This window comes from Bison bison, unplaced genomic scaffold, assembly GCF_000754665.1.
Source record: "Bison bison bison isolate TAMUID 2011002044 unplaced genomic scaffold, Bison_UMD1.0 scf7180017864145, whole genome shotgun sequence".
NCBI classification, from domain to species: domain Eukaryota; kingdom Metazoa; phylum Chordata; class Mammalia; order Artiodactyla; family Bovidae; genus Bison; species Bison bison.
In genome coordinates, this window is record NW_011494717.1 from 6,874,384 (window position 1) to 6,894,816 (window position 20,433).

At 36.9% G+C, this 20,433-nt stretch overlaps 1 protein-coding gene across 1 annotated transcript in view; it reads left to right on the forward strand.

The window, feature by feature from the left end:
* NCOA1 (nuclear receptor coactivator 1) overlaps positions 1-20,433 on the forward strand; it is a 218,178-nt gene that overhangs the window by 52,659 nt on the left and 145,086 nt on the right. The window contains exon 2 of the mRNA XM_010840686.1: positions 1,806-1,941. The gene's annotated coding sequence lies outside the window, so the exon portion shown is untranslated. The remainder of the gene's footprint in view (positions 1-1,805; positions 1,942-20,433) is intronic.

Below are 20,433 nucleotides of genomic sequence, written 5' to 3' on the forward strand. Positions count from 1 at the left end.
GCTTTAGCATCATTCCTTCCAAAGAAATCCCAGGGCTGATCTCCTTCAGAATGGACTGGTTGGATCTCCTTGCAGTCCAAGGGACTCTCAAGAGTCTTCTCCAACACCACAGTTCAAAAGCATCAATTCTTTGGCGCTCAGCTTTCTTCACAGTCCAACTCTCACATCCATACATGACCACTGGAAAAACCATAGCCTTGACTAGAAGTACCTTTGTTGGCAAAGTAATGTCTCTGCTTTTGAATATGCTATCTAGGTTGGTCATAACTTTCCTTCCAAGGAGTAAGCGTCTTTTCATTTCATGGCTGCAGTCACCATCTGTAGTGATTTTGGAGCCCAGGAAAATAAAGTCTGACACTGTTTCCACTGTTTCCCCATCTATTTCCCATGAAGTGATGGGACCGGATGCCATGATCTTCGTTTTCTGAATGTTGAGCTTTAAGCCAACTTTTTCGCTCTCCACTTTCACTTTCATCAAGAGGCTTTTGAGTTCCTCTTCACTTTCTGCCATAAGGGTGGTGTCATCTGCATATCTGAGGTTATTGATATTTCTCCCGGCAATCTTGATTCCAGTTTGTGTTTCTTCCAGTCCAGCGTTTCTCATGATGTACTCTGCATATAAGTTAAATAAACAGGGTGACAATATACAGCCTTGACGAACTCCTTTTCCTATTTGGAGCCAGTCTGTTGTTCCATGTCCAGTTCTAACTGTTGCTTCCTGACCTGCATATAGGTTTCTCAAGAGGCAGGTCAGGTGGTCTGGTATTCCCATCTCTTTCAGAATTTTCCACAGTTTATTGTGATCCACACAGTCAAAGGCTTTGGCATAGTCAAAAAAGCAGAAATGGATGTTTTTCTGGAACTCTCTTGCTTTTTCCATGATCCAGCGGATGTTGGCAATTTGATCTCTGGTTCCTCTGCCTTTTCTAAAAGCAGCTTGAACATCCGGAAGTTCACGGTTCACATATTGCTGAAGCCTGGCTTGGAGAATTTTGAGCATTACTTTACTAGCGTGTGAGATGAGTGCAGTTGTGCGGTAGTTTGAGCATTCTTTGGCATTGCCTTTCTTTGGGATTGGAATGAAAACTGACCTTTTCCAGTCCTGTGGCCACTGCTGAGTTTTCCAAATTTGCTGGCATATTGAGTGCAGCACTTTCACAGCAGCATCTTTCAGGATTTGGAATTTAAGCAGTTAGGCTTTAAATAATGAGAGCTAGTAGGGCTCACTTTTCTCAAGTATTCTCTGATGTCTGCAGAGTCCCACTGTTTGGCGTTAACTTTGAGGTAGAATGGGAAGATACAGCACTACCATTAATTTAGTAAGGTGGGCCATTTGTTACGTTCCCACTGCCAGTGACCTAGGAATGAATGATAGCCATCATATCAGGCACTTCTTTGTCACAGAGGTATCTTCTGCTGGAAATCCTGTTTCTTCCTACTGTTGCATTTTACCTGAAACTGAGTCCTGAGGCCACCGCTGCTGGGGTGACTTCAGCAACTCTGATGAGTGAGTCAGAAGCTTAGGTCCCTTACCTCCTTAAATTATCCATATGAAGCCTAATTTGCGGCATACCTCCTTTGGGTATCTGAACCTTTTTAAAGCCAGTAGCTAATTACCACTGATAACTTTATCTGTTTATTTAATCTTTATTCTTTATTTTCAGTTTTTCATATCTGTGGTAGGGATAAGAATGGGAATTAGAATTTCTTGAAAAACTAAAGCATTTGTGTGAGAATCTTTGTATGCTTATAGGGAAACAATGATGTGTCACTGTATCTAAAATCTAATGTCTTTTCTACTTTAGATCCATCCATACTAATGGGATGTGACTGGAACCGACTCTGATGATAAAAATCACGGACCACCAGACAAGATCAGGCAGTAAGAATTTTTGCTTCCAAATGAAGACACCGACATTTATAACTTCTACTTACTCTAAGGTATTCAAGGTACAGCTTTACTTTAATTTAACTCCTTGGCAGTCAGTGTGTAATGTTGATTTCTATCTATAAAGATTTTATAAGTTTAAAAATTTCCATGTTAGAATGGTTAGCTTTTAGGGATGCATCCACTCCCCTCTCCACATTCCCCCAAATCTGAGATGAGATTCAGATTTTAAAAGGAGGTAATCCTTATAATTAGAAAAGCATGTCAATTATTAGAAATATACTGAGTGCAGGTTACGACTCAGTATAGAAGAACTGGAATAAAATAAATGCCTAAAGTTTAATTATTATTTTATTTATGTCATGACCCTGTGAGATGAACATTTGAATTCAGCATGTGCTTCCATGATACAAGAGACTTATCCCTTGGTTTGATTAAGAAACCTCTCTTTCCTATTCTCCTAAACTTACTGTGAAGAGTTTTCTATTCACCAAGAAGTGTCACTTATACTCCCCATAGACTCCCTTTAGGACCTTTGGGATCTGATGGGTTAGTTTCACTTGGATCAGAAAAGCCAGATATATAATTAAAGAGTCAAATGATACTTCCAAATCAGGGGGTGGCTGTCCACTTTAAAGACTACATAAGACAATTGAAAACAATCAAAGGAAACATAGTATCAACGGAAAACACAGTGCTCTCTATTTTTCTAAAATAGGTATGAAATCCAAAGAGGGTACAGTTAGTTTGGTGTTTATTTAAAAATAAAATATTTTCTTGTTAATTGTATGTTTCCAAATAGGCAGGAATTTATGGAAAGATAATTATTTTCAGTGAGAGAGTTGGTTGCTTCTTTGTATTTGCTAGGATATAGAGTAGATGAAAAATCTAAGAAAAATGTATCACTTATTACTTGGATTTTAAATTTCATTTTGTTCTGTTTCGAAAGAAGAACTTATAAAGCAGTAAATTCTAAAATACAAGAATCCATAATAGAACACCTAAGATTGCTTCAGTTAAAATAAATGGATTGCTTTCTAAAAGGGGGTGGTGTAATTGAGCAGTTCTTATCAAAGAAAAATTACCTTGAATCAAATAGCAGATGAAAAAGAGATTGTTTTGATGAGAAGTTTTAAAAGTTCTCTGGCAGCTAGCGCATACATTGAACTTTTAGAAAACTTTTTGGTGTCACTTTGAATCAAATGGCAATGATGATTAAATATGTAATTTAACTTATTACTATAACCATTTCCCTTATTGTTTTTTAAGATTTTTTTTTTTTGATGTGGCCATTTTTAAAAATCTTTGTTGAATTTGTTACACTATCGCTTCTGTTTATGTTCTGGTTTTTTGGCCAGGAGGTATGTGGATCTTAGCTCCCTGACCAGGGATTGAACCCATACCCTCTGCATTGGAAAGTTAAGTCTTAACCACTGGACTGCCAGGGAAGTGCCTAACTTATTTTTTAAAGATACCTTTCCTTCTTGCTTTCATATAACAGCATTAGTTGAATTGTTAAGCTTTGTAGTGAGTAATTCTAAATGTGTAGAAGGATATAGGTTATTCTGTAATTTCATTATGAATGAAGTTGAAGACCTCTTTCACTCAGAATGTTTACTCTGGGGCTAGGGAGGCTAAACTAAATGTCATCTAAAAACCATTTAAAAGCAATTATGAAATGAGCACTTAAAATCATAGTTTAGTATTCTTTTCTAAGTAATATAGTTAAGTTCTATATTCAGATGTCAACAAAAAGATTAGAGAATTGGAAATTCTGATCAATTGAATTTTGTGACTGATTGGTTGTGGTTGTTGGCTGTTCATGGTTCTACTTGTGAAAGTGCCATATAACCAAATTAATTTGCTTAAATCCTGAAATTAGGGATCTCTAATTCATTAGTTTCTTATATTGCCCCACTCATTTTCAGGCTTACACAGCGTAATACTCCTATTGATACTTGTCATTTCCCGTTTAAAAAATGAAGTAAAAATTTCACAAATTTGTACTCAGAAGTTTTATCTAATACATTTTGAGAATATTTTCTTAAAGATTTTTCAAAACATTTTTTGAGAGGTTTTTAAGATTTTGAGATTGTGGGAGTTTGTTTTTTTTTTGTATTTTTACTGTACAAAATAAAATCAGTGCATGATTTAAGGCCCTAGAACATTTGTAAAGTTATGTCTTGGATTATGCATGCACGTGTGTGTGTGTGTGTGTGTGTGTGTGGGTGCTAAGTTGCTTCAGTTGTCTCCAACTCTTTGCAACCCTGTGGGTTGTAGTCCTCCAGGTTCCTGTGTCCATGGGATTCTCCAGGCAAGAATCCTGGAGTGGGTTGCCATTTCCTCCTCCAGGGGATCTTCCCAACCTAGGAATTGAACCCATGTTTGTTATGTCTCCTGCATTGGCAGCCAGGTTTGTTTGTTTTTTTTAACCACTAGTGTCACCTGGGAAGCCCATCTTGGATTATAGTTTACATTAAATTAAAATAATGCTTTTTAAAAATACTTTGTTTGGACTCACAAAAACATTTCAACAGGTATATTGAATAGGTATCCCTTGCCACGATTTTCTCTGTGGTGGATGGAAAGAGCACAAGCATTGGCTCTTCGACTTCATGCCACCCTGAGGAACTGAATTAATATTTCTGTCTTAGTTTTCTTTTTTATAATAATTACTTTTTAGACTTGTGATGAAAATGAAACAAATGTATAAAATTTTATAAAATAATGCTTTTCAGTGTTATATGAATGCATGTTGTTGCTAAAGACAGAGAAGACCATATTGCTGAAGTATCATTCACAGTTATCCTCCTAGCCAAAAACAGGTCAGCTCACACTACTATTGAAAAGCTTGTCAAACCAGTTTCAAACTTAATGACAAATATTATGCTTGGAGAGAAAGTAAAACGAGCTTTTGGCAGAAATCCCTTATCAAAGGCATACCATCTGGAAAAGCAATTACTGTCATGTGCATGCTAGTAGAATGTTTTGTTTTTCAGTTGGATGAAAGCACTGATGTGCTGAGGACATACCAGCACTTCATAGAGATGTGTTTCTGTTTAGTCACTGAGAAATTTACACCAGCAGAAGAGCTTTTTGTTGTTACTGTTATTTTGTTTTGTTGTTTTTGTTGGTGGTGGTGGTGGTGATAGTGATTGGTTGAGTTTTTTTAAGCCATTGTTGCCTGTAAAAGTTGCACTGGTTCCTCTGATCAAACCCCAACAACTTAGCTGTAGGAGAGGGTATACTTGGCCTGTGAATAAAAGACATTGCACCAAGGTATAAATTTATATCTTTTTTTTCAGAGAGGAAAATTGGCATTTAGTAATGTGATTTCTGGTTGTGATTTAATGTTGGAAAAAAACAGTAAAAATTGTGGATGTAAGCAATTTTTGGCCACTGACACTGTGTTTTTTTAGGATGTTGGTGAAGAAATGGTCAGCAAGTGTAGGATTCTGCTTTTCCAAAGTGATGTATTTGATGTACTGTGTACTGTGACAGGGCTTTACATGTTTATTAGTTTGTTTTTTAGTAAAATAAGATGAATGTTTCTTTACTACTTATAATGCCATTTCTGTGATTTCAAGGAGGCATAAACTTACATTTACTTTTTGAAATAGTTGGAACTTAAAACTTTCATATTCCCATATCATGAGTTTCAATGTTAAGGATGAAGCATAAGGACTTTATAAAAGTTTGAATTATAATATAGAATAATTTTCTAGGAGCTTGACCATTTTCCCATACTTGATGATTTTACTAATTTATCAAAGAAATGAATTTTTATTATACGTGTTTAAAAACCATATCTGAATTTTGAAATAGAACATGAAGACATACTTTGCAGAGCTAAAATGCCAGCAGAAAATATATTAGGACTCTTTTGCTCCAGTCTGTCAAACTGAAGCATTTAACATCTTAATTTTGTGTCAGTTATGCTTTTTGGTGGGGACAGTCAATGGAATCCTGAAAGCAGACCTGAAAAGGAAATATTTCTATAATTTCTGGGTCCATATTCAATCATAATATCCAGAATATATAACACAATTGATTTATAATTAAAAATGAAGATTTATTTATTTATCTTACTGCAGTGGGTCTTAGTTGTGGCATGCAGTATCTTTAGCTGCAGCATTCGGGTTCTAGTTTTCTGACCAGTGTTTGATCTTGGGCCGCTGGCATTGGGAGCACAGAGTTTAGCCACTGGACCACCAAGGAAGTCTCAGGAATTAGGCGTTTTTAGTTTAGTAGAAATAAAGAATAAGCAAGGAGCTAGTTGAAAGGGAAAACAAAGTATGGCTAAAGCTGCTTCAGACTGGGGGCATTGAACATCTTGCAGGGAAGTTATCAAGCAGTAATAGGGTGTGACAAAGCAATGAAGGTGCTTAATTGAATGGGCTCTGTCTGACCAAAGATGAGACAGTTTGAGCATTAGTATGTAAAACTGTAACATAATCACATCAAATATGTTTAAACTCATGAGTTCATGGTGATACTTTAAAAAACTCATTTGTTTTCTTTGGAGTATGCTAAGAAACCAACTATACTTGAAGGTAACCAACTAGTTGAAGAGAAAAAGTTTCTTTACTCAGTACTAGTATTCTATTTACAGTTAAGGGGTGATAAATAGAACATCACCATTTCTTAATGAATTCCTGGACTTAAGCAAAGATCATCAGTGGCCGCTAACATCACAAGAATAAAAACAGACATTAGGTTTCTCTTAATGAAAGTTCATAATCCTACCTCTGAAGTATCCTTGCCAAAAAAATTAAATTTAAATCTGAATCTGGTCAAGCCTCTAGCTCCAACTACTGATTTACAGGAAGACAGGGAAACAGTGAAATGATACCGTGGAGTGGAGTCAACAGAATCTAGGCTATGGGGAAGTCCTTGGGACACCAGCTTTTTTTTTTTTTTTTAAACAAATTGTGAGGAATAAAAAAAGAGAAAAGAAGGAAGAAAACTGAAATGAATAGTGATGTTTGGATTTTATTTGGGTCCAAATTTTAATAAGTAAATGTAAAATAATCAGGGAAATTTGAACACTTAATATTTTATATTAAATTATTAATTTTTAGATATGATAGATAATAGCATGTAGTTATATTGAAAAGAGTCATTATCTTTTAGAGGTACATATTGAAATGTTGATGGGTGCAAGGATATGTCTGAGATCTGCTTTATTATTATCTGGGGTAGAGAGGAGGCTGTGGGTGGGGACGGATCAAGATTGGCCATGAGTTGATCAATGTTTATACTAGGCACATGTGGTGTTGGAGGGTGGTGGTGGTATAATTCTTGATATTATTCTCTAAGTTTTTTGGAAGATTTCCTGTAAGAAAAAGGTCCATAAATTTACATTTTGTTGGCTTGTAAGAATGCTATTGAACTATGTGTATTTAGCAACCTGCCAAATTTTTATTTCTGATAATTTCTTGAGCCGTTTGGGTTTTATATATACAGAATCATATTGTCTACAAAGGACAGTTTTACTGTATAGTGCTTAATGTTTACCAAGCTCTATTTTAAGCACTTGCACATATTAATCCATTAGGTTCTTATACAAGCCCCAGTGAAGTAGACATTAATTTGCCCAAGATTGCCTAGCTGGTATGTAGTACAGCTGGGATTTGAACCCAGGCATTCTAGCCCTAGAGTCTGTACTTTCCTAGTTTTTATGTCTCTCCTTATAAGTTTTATTTTTAATCCTTCCACTCCAATCTTTGTACTGTTTATTTCTTTTGTTTTACTGTGCTGCCTAGAATTTAAACTTTTAAATAGCAGTTTTCATTTGAATTTTGATTTTAGAAGTTGTCTTAATATTTAGTGAATCCAGAGTCAAGTTTATTCCTATATAAATACATGGTAGTCACTAAGAGACTAAGAATTGACTTAGTATGTAGTCAGAAGCCAAAGAATAAAGTGTATCACTGTTTCCAGTTGCCAAGACATGAAAGCAACCTAAATGTCCATCAACAGATGAATGGATAAAGATGTGGTACATATATGCAATGGAATACTACTCAGCCATAAAAAGAATGAAATAATCATATTTGCAGTAACATGGATGTAACTAGAGATTATCATACTGAGTGAAGTAAGTCAGACAAAGACAAATGTCATATGATGCCACTTATATGTGGAATCTAAAAAAATGATATAAATCAACTTATTTAAAAAACAGATGTAGACTCACAGACATAGAAAATAAACTTATGGTTACCAAAGAGGAAAGGCAATTGTGGGTGAGAAATTAGGAATTTGGGATTAACAGATACACGTGACTCTATATAAAACACACATATATATTTTATATTCAGAATACATATAAGATATATATATATGTGTGTATTTCTGAATCACTTTGCTGTACACCTGAAACTAACACAACATTGTAAATCAATTATATTCAATTTAAAAAAAGGAACAAAATATATAGTAACAGCTTCTAGTCTTTTTTCACAATTACTTTTATCTCTTGATCAGTAAGCAGCCTATTCATGGTTCATTTTACTTTGAATTACTTGTTGATTCTATTGATTTGATTTCCTGAATTTCTCTGACTCTTTGATAAAATTACTTCTTTCTTCCCCCAACCTCCACACCTGTTATACAGTTACTTCTCATTGGACTTCACATAGGTTACATGAGATAAAATTAGGCAAAGCATTTATTAGCACATGTTTAAGAGAAAACTCCTTCATAATTTTGTTTAAAAATTATTATTTCTTTAATTAATTTTTTTTAATGGGGAGAAGTGAATATGGTTTAGTTAGTTTAAGAAGCCCTAGGCCTGGGACATGTGGGAAAAACTGTTGATAATGTGCTGTGGTGGTTTAATGAGTAATCTCTGTGTTCTCTGTAAGACACTTTCTTATAATACTCTGAGAAAGATTACTGAGAGAATTGGATACCAAAATAATACTTCCCTAGTAGGGAATGAGGTGGTGGAAACAGTTTAGGGGAAAACATACCTTGAGGAAGCTTTGGTTGGATGGGTCCCAAGCAACCTTATTTGAGCTAATTTAGGATGGAGCCTGGTAGGCGACAGTCCATGGGGTCGCAAAGAGTCGGACACGACTGAGCAACTTCACTTCACTTCACTTCAGAGTTGATACTGTTGAAGTTCTTTACTTAATGTCTCATGTATTATGAGGTCTTTTCGCTCTGCTTGGTGGGAATAACACTCTCCCTACCCTTGTATGAGTTTCAGGAATTCTTTGACCTATCTGTTTTTCATGGGTCCTTTCCCCAGCCTCTGGTAGTTCCTGTCATAGATGACCTGCCGAAGGCTTGAGGGGAGGCCTCTGCAGATCTCCAGAGTTCTGTGTATGTAGGTCCCTTCTCTTTGGTAGGCTTTAACACAGGTTCTGGCTATCTTGGTCTCCCTGAACATTGCCAGTCTCTTGTCTCCTCAGTTGTCTGAGACTGCCAGGCTCTGCTGACGTTCTCCCTCTCTACCCTGTATCCTGGAAACTGCTTCCAGGATGTGTGAGGTGAAGCAGCTGTAGGGCTCACCTGATTTTTTCCCCCCTTTTCACGGGTATCCCACTCCTGCTTTGACTGTCATCCAATATCTGAAAGCTATTGTTTATTTTATCCCAGTTTTCTGGTTGTATATCCAGAAGGATTAATCAGATCGCTGTTAGAAATACTTGATTTTCTTTTCCTTCTTTTCTCTATGATAAGATGTGGACCTAAGTATAATAAAATAAATCAAGAAACCATTGGCTTGAGCAGAGTGTTTCAGGTATTAGACTTAACTAACTGTGTGCCTCTTGAGAAATCTGTATGCAAATCAGGAAGCAACAGTTAGAACTGGACGTGAAACGACAGACTGGCTCCAAATAGGGAAAGGAGTACGTCAAGGCTGTATATTGTCACCGTGCTTATTTAACTTATATGCAGAGTACATCATGAGAAATGCTGGACTGGATGAAGCACAAGCTGGAATCAAGATTGCGGGGAGAAATATCAGTAACCTCAGATATGCAGATGACACCACCCTTATGGCAGAAAGTAAAGAAGAACTAAAGAGCCTCTTGATGAAAGTGAAAGAGGAGAGTGAAAAAGTTGGCTTAAAGCTCAACATTCAGAATACTAAGATCATGGCATCTGGTCCCATCACTTCATGGGAAATAGATGGATAAACAGTGGAAACAGTAGCAGACTTTATTTTTTGGGCTCCCAGATCACTGCAGATGGTGACTGTAGCCATGAAATTTAAAGATACTTGCTCCTTGGAAGAAAAGTTATGACCAACCTAGACAGCATAGTAAAAGGCAGAGACATTACTTTGCCAACAGAAGTCCATCTAGTCAAAGCTATGGTTTTTCCAGTAGTCATGTATGGATTTGAGTTGGACTATAAAGAAAGCTGAGAGCTGAAGAATTGATGTTTTTGAACTGTGGTGTTGGAGAAGACTCTTGAGAGTCCCTTGGACTGCAAGGAGATCCAACCAGTCCATCCTAAAGGAAATCAGTCCTCAATATTCATTGGAAGGACTTATGCTGAAGCTGAAACTCCAATACTTTGGCTACGTGATGTGAAGAACTGACTCATTTGAAAAGACCCTGTTTCTGGGAAAGATTGAAGGCAGGAGGAGAAGCGGATGACAGTGGATGAGATGGTTGGATGGCATCACTGACTCAATGGACATGAGTTTGAGTAGACTCTGGGAGTTGGTGATGGACAGGGAGGTGTGGCGTGCTGCAGTCCATGGGGTTACAAAGAGTCGGACACAACTGAGTGACTGAACTGAACTGAACTGAAGCAGAGGGGTTCCTAGTTGCCTGTGGTCCAAACCCTTTGATAATAATAAACAGTCAGTTTCACCTGGTAGGTTCCTTCTCACTTCCATTCTCTGGAACCTATTGCAGTGGTAGGGTGGTTGGTCAAGAATTATGGTATTCTGAATCTTGGTTAGGTACTATTGTTGTTTAGTCCCTAAATTGTGTCTCACTCTTTGTAACCCCATGAACTGTAGCCCGCCAGGCTCCTCTGTCCATTGGATTTCCCAGGTAAGAATACTGGAGGGGGTTGCCATTTCCTTCTCCAGGGGATCTTCCTGACCCAGGGACTGAACCCACGTCTTCTTCGTTGGCAGGCAGGTTCTTTACCACTGAGCCACCTGGAAAGCCCTGGTTAGGTACTGCATAGTTTTATTAAGTTTTTAATACTCTTACTTTCAACTGGATTAAGACCTACTTTTACTTACTTTTTCTCAGCTATTTCATTTTGCGATTACCTTTAATTATATCAGCTTATTTTGGTTATGTTATTGGCTAGATGTCTAGATGGTTATCATTTTTCACTGGATTGTATTTACTTCATCGTGTGTTCTTCTGTCTCACAGTAACGTTTAGGATCTTTGAAGGGTTTGATTTTTAGGCATTATTATCTTTAGTTTTGGTCCTGCCTCTCTGTTCTTGCTTTCCTTTACCCAGAAATGAATGAGCAGATAAGTGACTGAATGTGAGTGAAAGTTGCTCAGTTGTGCCTGACTCTTTGTGACCCCATGGCCTATACAGTCCATGGAATTCTCCAGGCCAGAATACTGAAGTTGGTAGCCTTTTCCTTCTCCAGGTTATCTTCCCAATACAGGTAGCAAACCCAGGTCTCCCTCATTGGGGGCAGATTCTCTACCAGCTGAGCCACAAGGGAAGCCCAAGAATACTGGAGTGGGTAGCCCTATCCCTTCTCCAGTGGATTTTCCTGACCCAGGAATCAAACCACAGTCTCCTGCATTGCAGGTGGATTCTTTACCAACTGAGCTATAAGGGAAGCCCAAGTAACAATAGATGTATGTAAATATATACACATATATACCCAGAGTGCATTTTCTCTATTCTGAGATTAATTATTATGATATAGACTCTTGATTTAATACACTTTAAAGAAAGAAGAAACATTAAATTTATTTTGAAAATACTTCTTAGAAATTAACTGACAGAAACATACATTTATCCATACAGTTCCTATACCATCTTCTTTGGAATCATAATACAAGAGTGAGTCTAATCCTTTTTCATTCTGACATGCTGATTTTCCTCACCTGTTATTGCCTTTTTATACATTATGATTGTCAGTGTAGTTTTGAGTCATATGGGAAATGGTTGAAATTTAACTGCTTTTCTTTTTTGGCTAAATTCATAGTTTTTCTATAGATAAACTGTGAATTAAATAATTTCTTTTTTGATTCAGCTGGAAACTTCTGACAGATATCCAGCACTTGGGTAATGAAAGTGAAGTCGCTCAGTAGTGTCCGACTCTTTTCGACCCCATGGACTGTAGCTTACCAGGCTCCTACCTCCATGGGATTCTCCAGGCAAGAGTACTGGAGTGGGTTGCCAATTCCTTCTCCAGGGGATCTTCCCGACCCAGGGATCAAACCCGGGTCTCCCGCATTCCAGTACTTTATAAAATGTAAAGTGGTCTCACCAATGTCTCCCAGCTCTGATAATTCTATGATCTATTTTGAAGGACTGGGCAATTTCTATTACCTTTAATTGCTCTTGCTTGTCTTGCAACAGGCAATATTTGCATCACAATAGCTTTTTATTTCAGTGCTTTCTGAAAACATTTTCAAGCAACAGTTAAGCTTTGGGATTTAACTTAAAATTCTATAGCTTGTGAGTTTACCCATGCAGATAATTCAGCTGTGGTGATATTTGGATAAACAGATACTTCCTATGGGAAGGTATATTCTCACAGTTTTACACCTGGGCAAGCAGTTACATACATCACAACTTACTCTTGCTTAACTACTGGTACGTTTTTCTGAACATTAATTCTGATACTTCTGTTTTCAGAAACCTAAAAATATTATTTTAAGAGAAACAAGTATCTTTAGAATTGAGAAAATATGACTTAGCAAATAAGTATACAATAATCCTGAAGTCTGCCAAGTGGTAGAATTATAAGTTTTGGTCTGATCAGGTAGCAGTTAGAAAAATTAGTGTTGAGACTGTCCATATGCAAATATGTGGTTAACTTTTTAAAAACTGAGGAACTAGTGAAGCTATGCAAATAGTAACCCAAAGTGAGAAGACTAAAAAATTAAGTACATCTAAATGGAAAAACCAACACAAAATTAAAAAGGAAAATAACAAAATGGAAGATATTTACAAATTTGACCTTAAATACTATCTAAAGTAACCATGAATATTTAAAAAATAATTATAACACGAATATTCCGGTAAGTACACTGATAAAATTGTGTCTATTAGGTCAGCATAGAGTTTACATAGAATAAACAAAAGTTAGGAAAAGAGTTCATCCTCCTGGATAACTGAAACAATAGTGAATAATCATTTTATACTTATTGAATAACTATAATAAAGTAGTCCATAGGGAATCAAGTACTCGTGCATTGTTTTGGAATTGGTACAGTTGGGCTCCATGGTTTTCTGATGAGAAATTCCCTGTAGATAATGCATCATTTTTCTCTGCCTGCATTCACGATTTAGTTCGTGTTTTGTTTCAGAAACTTTTTAAAAATGTGAGTATGTTTGGATTTCTTTGGATTTAACCCATTTGCAGTTTGCCCAGCTCTTCTTCAATTTTGTTAGCTTATGATTTTAACCAAATTTGAAAAATTGTCAGCAGTTATTTCTTCAAATAATTTTTCAGCCCATGCCTTTTCTCCCCTTTTTCTAAGACTTTGATGACATGAATGTTAGATCTTATGTAATTGTTCCAGAGGTCCCCGAGGCTCCATTTATTTTTTTCAGTCTATTCCTTTTCTCTTGTTCAGGTTGGATGATTTCTGTTGATTGATCTTTAAGTTTACTTGCTTTAATATCGATTTTTTCTTTGTTATTGCCATCCTGCTATTGAATCCATCCATTGAATTTAATTTTGGCTATTGTATTTTTTAATTCTAAAATTTCCATTTGATTCTCTGTATTTTCTGTATCTTTGCTGACACTTTCTGTTTTCCCATTTGTTTCTGTGAGTGTTCACAGTTGCATTTTGGTTTGTTTTACTGATAGTTGCTCTAAAATCGTTAAATAATTCAAATATGTTTGTCATGTCAGTACTGGTGTCTGTTAATTGTCTGGTCTCATTTAAGTTGCAGTTTTTCATATATTGCTTTATTTTTTTCACGAGTATAGTTATGATAAAAATGAAGAGAATGAGAATAAAGAGGAAATAGAATCAGTCTAGCTGTGTAAACTGAATTTCTTTCTCTATAAAGTAGAAATAATAATATCTACTCCACAGATTTTTTACAAAGACTACATGAGAACACATATCTAAAATATCCAACACAGTCCCTGGCATGTAACAGTGCTCAGAAAATATTAGTTACCTTTGCTTTTCTTTTTTCTGATTATAATTTTGAAAAATCTAAATCATTACTATCATCTACTTGGCATTTTAAGGGAAGAGGCTCTTTAAAAGAGATCTTAACTTTCCTTCCTTAACTAGTTCTCTAAGTTGCGATTCAGTTCAGTTCAGTTCAGTTGCTCAGTCATGTCCGACTCTTTGTGACCCCAAGAATCGCAGCACACCAGGCCTCCCTGTCCATCACCAACTCCCGGAGTTTACTGAGACTCATGTCCATCGAGTTAGTAATGCCATCCAGCCATCTCATCCTCTGTCATCCCCTTCTCCTCCTGCCCCCAATCGCTCGCAGCATCAGAGTCTTTTTCCAATGAGTCAACCCTTCGCATGAGGTGGCCAAAGTACTGGAGTTTCAGCTTTAGCATCATTCCTTCCAAAGAAATCCCAGGGCTGATCTCCTTCAGAATGGACTGGTTGGATCTCCTTGCAGTCCAAGGGACTCTCAAGAGTGTTCTCCAACACCACAGTTCAAAAGCATCAATTCTTCGGCGCTCAGCCTTCTTCACAGTCTAACTCTCACATCCATACATGACCACTGGAAAAACCATAGCCTTGACTAGAAGTACCTTTGTTGGCAAAGTAATGTCTCTGCTTTTGAATATGCTATCTAGATTGGTCATAACTTTCCTTCCAAGGAGTAAGAGTCTTTTCATTACTTGGCTGCAGTCACCATCTGCAGTGATTTTGGAGCCCCCCAAAAATAAAGTCTGACACCGTTTCCACTGTTTCCCCACCTATTTCCCATGAAGTGATGGGACCAGATGCCATGATCTTCGTTTTCTTTTTTTTTACATTTATGTAAAAATTGTTTATTGGCTTATACAAAAGACATGGAAATGAGTCTTTTGTGAAATGATTTGTTATTTGATTAATTCTATCTTTTCATCTAATGTTCAGGACTGGATTAGATTTGCTTAGCTCATATAACTGTCTGTCTCTCCCCATTAATTTTTCATCTTACCATACCCATGAAGTGATGGGACCAGATGCCATGATCTTCGTTTTCTGAATGTTGAGCTTTAAGCCAACTTTTTCACTCTCCTCTTTCACTTTCATCAAGAGGCTTTTGAGTTCCTCTTCACTTTCTGCCATAAGGGTGGTGTCATCTGCATATCTGAGGTTATTGATATTTCTCCCGGCAATCTTGATTCCAGCTTGTGCTTCCTCCAGTCCAGCGTTTCTCATGATGTACTCTGCATAGAAGTTAAATAAGCAAGGTGACAATATACAGCCTTGACGTACTCCTTTTCCTATTTGGAGCCAGTCTGTCGTTCCACGTCCAGTTCTAACTGTTGCTTCCTGACCTGCATATAGGTTTCTCAAGAGGCAGGTCAGGTGGTCTGGTATTCCCATCTCTTTCAGAATTGTCCACAGTTTGTTGTGATCCACACAGTCAAAGGCTTTGGCATAGTCAATAAAGCAGAAATGGATGTTTTTCTGGAACTCTCTTGCTTTTTCCATGATCCAGCGGATGTTGGCAATTTGGTCTCTGGTTCCCTTGCCTTTTCTAAAACCAGCTTGAACATCTGGAAGTTCACGGTTCATGTATTGCTGAAGCCTGGCTTGGAGAATTTTGAGCATTACTTTACTAGCATGTGAGATGAGTGCAATTGTGTGGTAGTTTGAGCATTCTTTGGCATTGCCTTTCTTTGGGATTGGAATGAAAACCGACCTTTTCCAGTCCTGTGGCCACTGCTGAGTTTTCCAAATTTGTTGGCATATTGAGTGCAGCACTTTCACAGCATCATCTTTCAGGATTTGAAATAGCTCCACTGGAATTCCATCACCTCCACTAGCTTTGTTGGTAGTGATGCTTTCTAAGGCCCACTTGACTTCACGTTCCAGGATACCTGGCTCTAGGTGAGTGATCACACCATCGTGATTATCTGGGTCATGAGGATCTTTTTTATACAGTTATTCTGTGTATTCTTGCCTCTTCTGTGTATTCTTATGAAATCCTAACAACTTCTTAAAGCCATAGGTAGTCTCTGACTCTTGCTGAGTTGGTTATTGGATGCCCTATTGGACTGATGCATTTTGACTTTTTTCTTTTCTCTTGAAACCTCTTTGACTTTCATGATGGAAAGTTTTTCCTGAGAAAGCAATATTTAAGCTAAATTCTGAAAGTTGAGTTAGGAGTTATTAATACTAAGTGAGAAAGGAATAATATGGTGGCAGACAGAACCAGCTTATCTTAAGTTCTTGAGGTAAGGAAGGAGCATATAGCATATTGGAGGTACCCAAAGAAAGTCAGTACAGAAATAAAGATGATGTGGTATTGGCAAAGGGATAGACACTTAGGTCATTGGAACAGAGTAGACAGTCACAGAAAGTTGAACATGACTGAAGTGACTTATCTGCAGGCAGACAGACAGTCTGGAAATGGGACCCCCAGAAATATGGCCAGTTGATTTTTGATAAAGTTGCAAAAGCAGTTCTAGAGAGAATAACCTTTTTTTTGGTAAATGATGATACATACGTGATTTATATAAACACACATATTCATATGTACACACATTTTTGGAAATGTGTGGATTATTTTCTGTAAGTGGTATATTTATATAGTTTGGCAGTTTGATTTTGTTTTTCAGTCTGCAGCATATTTAAATCTATGTTTTGTTGTTGTTTTATTTTTCTGCCTTGTGTTTTACACTCTGGCTATATTTGTCTTATTTGGGGCCTCAGGGTTTTTACTGCAGATCATTTTGTAAGTTTTTAAAACTACAAACAGTAGAGTCAGGAGTGTCTTGTATGTACTTTCTCATGTACCTGCATGATAGTTGCTTTAAGATAAAAATAAGTGGAATTGTAGAACCATATGGTATATGAACTTCAAATGTTTCCTAAGGAAAATGTCAAACTTATGCCAAAGTAGACAAAATAGAAGAATGAACAACTCACCTTCAACAGTTATCAATCTTGTTTTATCTGGACTCTCATTCACTTTATCTCCTCTCACAGTTTGAAACAAATCCGGATACTATGTCATTTGAGCTGTAAATATTCCATGTGTTCCTGGAAAAATATAAGGTCTTTTTGTTTTTTTAAGAAAAATGGAATTGTAATACCATTCCCTGAATATTCATTGGAAGGACTGATGCTGAAGCTGAAGCACCAGTACTTTGGCCATGTGATGCAAAGAGCCATTTCATTCGAAAAGACCTGATTGGGAAAGATTGAGGGCATGAGGAGAAAGGGGTGACAGAGGATCAGATGGTTGGATGGCATCATCCACTCAATGGACATGAGTTTGGGCAAACTCTGGGAGATAGTAAGGGACAGGGAAGCCTGGCGTGCTGCACTTCATGGGATTGCAAATGTTTGGACACAAGTGAGTGACTGAACAATAAATCACACTTGAAAATTAACAATAATTCTTTAGTATCTTTGAATATTGAGTCAGTATTCAAATTAAAAAATTTTTTAATGTCAGAAGCATTTAATGTCAGAAACATTTCTTGCATTTTTAAAAAAATTATTTACTTGTTTGAATTGTGATCCAGATAAGGTTCACTTTTGAAAACTTTGTTTTCTACTTTAAGACCTTACTCATATTCCACAGATTTTTTTTATTCCTAGGTGATTTTTATTTTTGTCTTTTCTGGGATGGAGTGGTTCTGATATCTTTAAAACAAATCATAGCCTACCTGTTTCCAGTTCTGATTTTCCCGTTCCCTCCTTTATTTTACTTTACGTTTTCACAGCATTTGTCACCTTTTCACAGACTTGATAATTTACCTATTTATTATGTGTGTTGTTACTACCTGTGTTCCTTACTCTCTCTCCAAATCTGGAATGTAATTTTTACAAGGATAGGGATCTATCTTTTTATTTCTAGACATCATACTGAGGACTGATATGAATTCTATGAGTTTTATATTCTCTTTTGAGTTTTGTAAGGAGAATTTTTCATGTTATATGCAAATAATGACTTTTGGGGAGTCTTTTCCTTTCTAGAATTAATGTATCTTTTCCTTAGTTTATTGCATTGACTGTCTTCCAATACTGTGATGAATGGTTCATGTGATTTCCCTCAGTATTTGTTTTTAACATACATGAGGATTCTTTTGTTACTTTATTCCTAAGTATTGATACAATGTTTACTACTGACTTCTGATATATTTTAACAAAGTGTGGAAGTTCACTTTTTGTTCCTACCTTGCTAAAAGTTTTTATTTGGGGATTTTGAATTTTATCAATGGAAAAGGCACATAAATAATCTATATTTATGAGAGTTATCACCATTTTGTAGATGATACCACCAAGAGTAAGGAGTTGAACATACAGTGGTTGCTAAGAAACAGAAACTGAGGGGAGCTTTTGGTGGTCTTAAAGGGTGGAGAGACTGCTGGACTTCAGGATTACAAGACATCTAGGGCTTGAATGACCAAGATCCTAAAGAGAATATAAGCACAGAAAAGGAGAGCCAAAAGTCTGAACCATGTTTCCACCAGAAGTTTTTGCAGATTGCTAAACTGCATAAGCCAATAGGCAGAAAAGTTGAACCACAGGTGGCTACTGAGAAGTTGAGAAGCTAAGCAGAATTTTCAGCAGTTTCATGGTACTAAAGAGATAGAAGAATCCTGGTAGATATCCTGGGCTTTCAGTTGAGATCTATAAATAACTATATTGTAACAGTAGGCATAAACCAGAGAAGACCAGGTCTTTTAATTTTTTTAATTGAATTATATGTAGTTCATGTATAATACATTATACAGGAGTATAATATAGTGATTCACAATTTTTAAAGGTTATACTCCCTTTATAGTTTATAACATATTGGCTATATTCCCTGTGTTGTACAGTATATCTGTTTTTTTATATATTTATTTATTTGTTTGGGTGTGCTGGGTCTTCGCTACTACTGGATCTGGTTGCCTGACCAGGGATTGAACTCATGTCCCCTTCATTGGGAGCACAGAATCTTAACCATTAGGCCACCAGGAAAGTCCCAATATTTGTATATTTTTTGAACAATTATTTATTTATTTTATTTCATTTTTGGTTGTTCTGGGTCTTTGTTGCTGCGCATAGGTTTTCTCTAATTGTAGCGAGCGAGGGCTACCCTTTATTGCAGTGTGCGGACTTCTCATTGCAGTAGCTTCTCTTGTTGCAGAGCTCAGGCTCTGGGTGTGCAGACTTCAGTAGTTGCAACATTCAGGCTCAGTAGTTGTGACTCTTGGGTTCTAGAGCTTGGGCTCAGTAGTGGTGGCACACGGGCATGGTTGCTCTGCATAGTGTGGAATCCTCCTAGACCAGAGATTGAACCTGAACAGGGGACACTTCAACGTGTCTGCTGAAGTGGCAGGTGGATTCTTATCCACTGTACCACTAGGAAAGTCCCAGCTGTAGTAGTTTGTGCCTCTTAAATCTCTGCCCCTCCCCACTTCCCTCTCTCTACTTATAACCACTTATTTGTTCTCTATATATGTATCTACTTTTTTGTTATATTCAGTAGTTTTATTTTTTAAATTCCACATATAAGTGATGTTATACAGTATTTGTCTTCCTATGTCTTGACTTATTTCACTTAGCATAGTGCCCTCCAAGTCCATCCATGTTACAAATGGCAAAATTTCATTCGTTTTTATGGCTGAGTAGTATTCCATAGTGTGTTGAGTGTATGTGTGTATATATATCTATATCACATCTTCTTTATTCATTTGTCTGTTGCTAGACACTGAGGTTGTTTCCATATCTTGGCTATTGTAAATAATGCTGCTGTAACCATTGGGTGCATGTTCATAGGTCTTAATATGATTGAAAATTGTCTTCAGATTAGCTTAATGTCTGATTAAATGGAATTAGGTCCCATTACCAACCAGAAAAGGCAGAAAAAAGGCAGAGGAACCAGAGACCAAATTGCCAACATCTGCTGGATCATTGAAAAAGCAAGAGAGTTCCAGAAAAACATCTATTTCTGCTTTATTGACTATGCCAAAACCTTTGACTGTGTGGATCACAATAAACTGTGAACAATTCTGAAAGAAATGGGAATACCAGACCACCTGACCTGCCTCTTGAGAAACCTATATGCAGGTCAGGAAGCAACAGTTAGAACTGGACGTGGAACGACAGACTGGCTCCAAATAGGAAGAGGAGTATGTCAAGGCTGTACATTGTCACCCTGCTTATTTAACTTCTATGCAGAGTACATCATGAGAAACGCTGGACTGGAGGAAGCACAAGCTGGA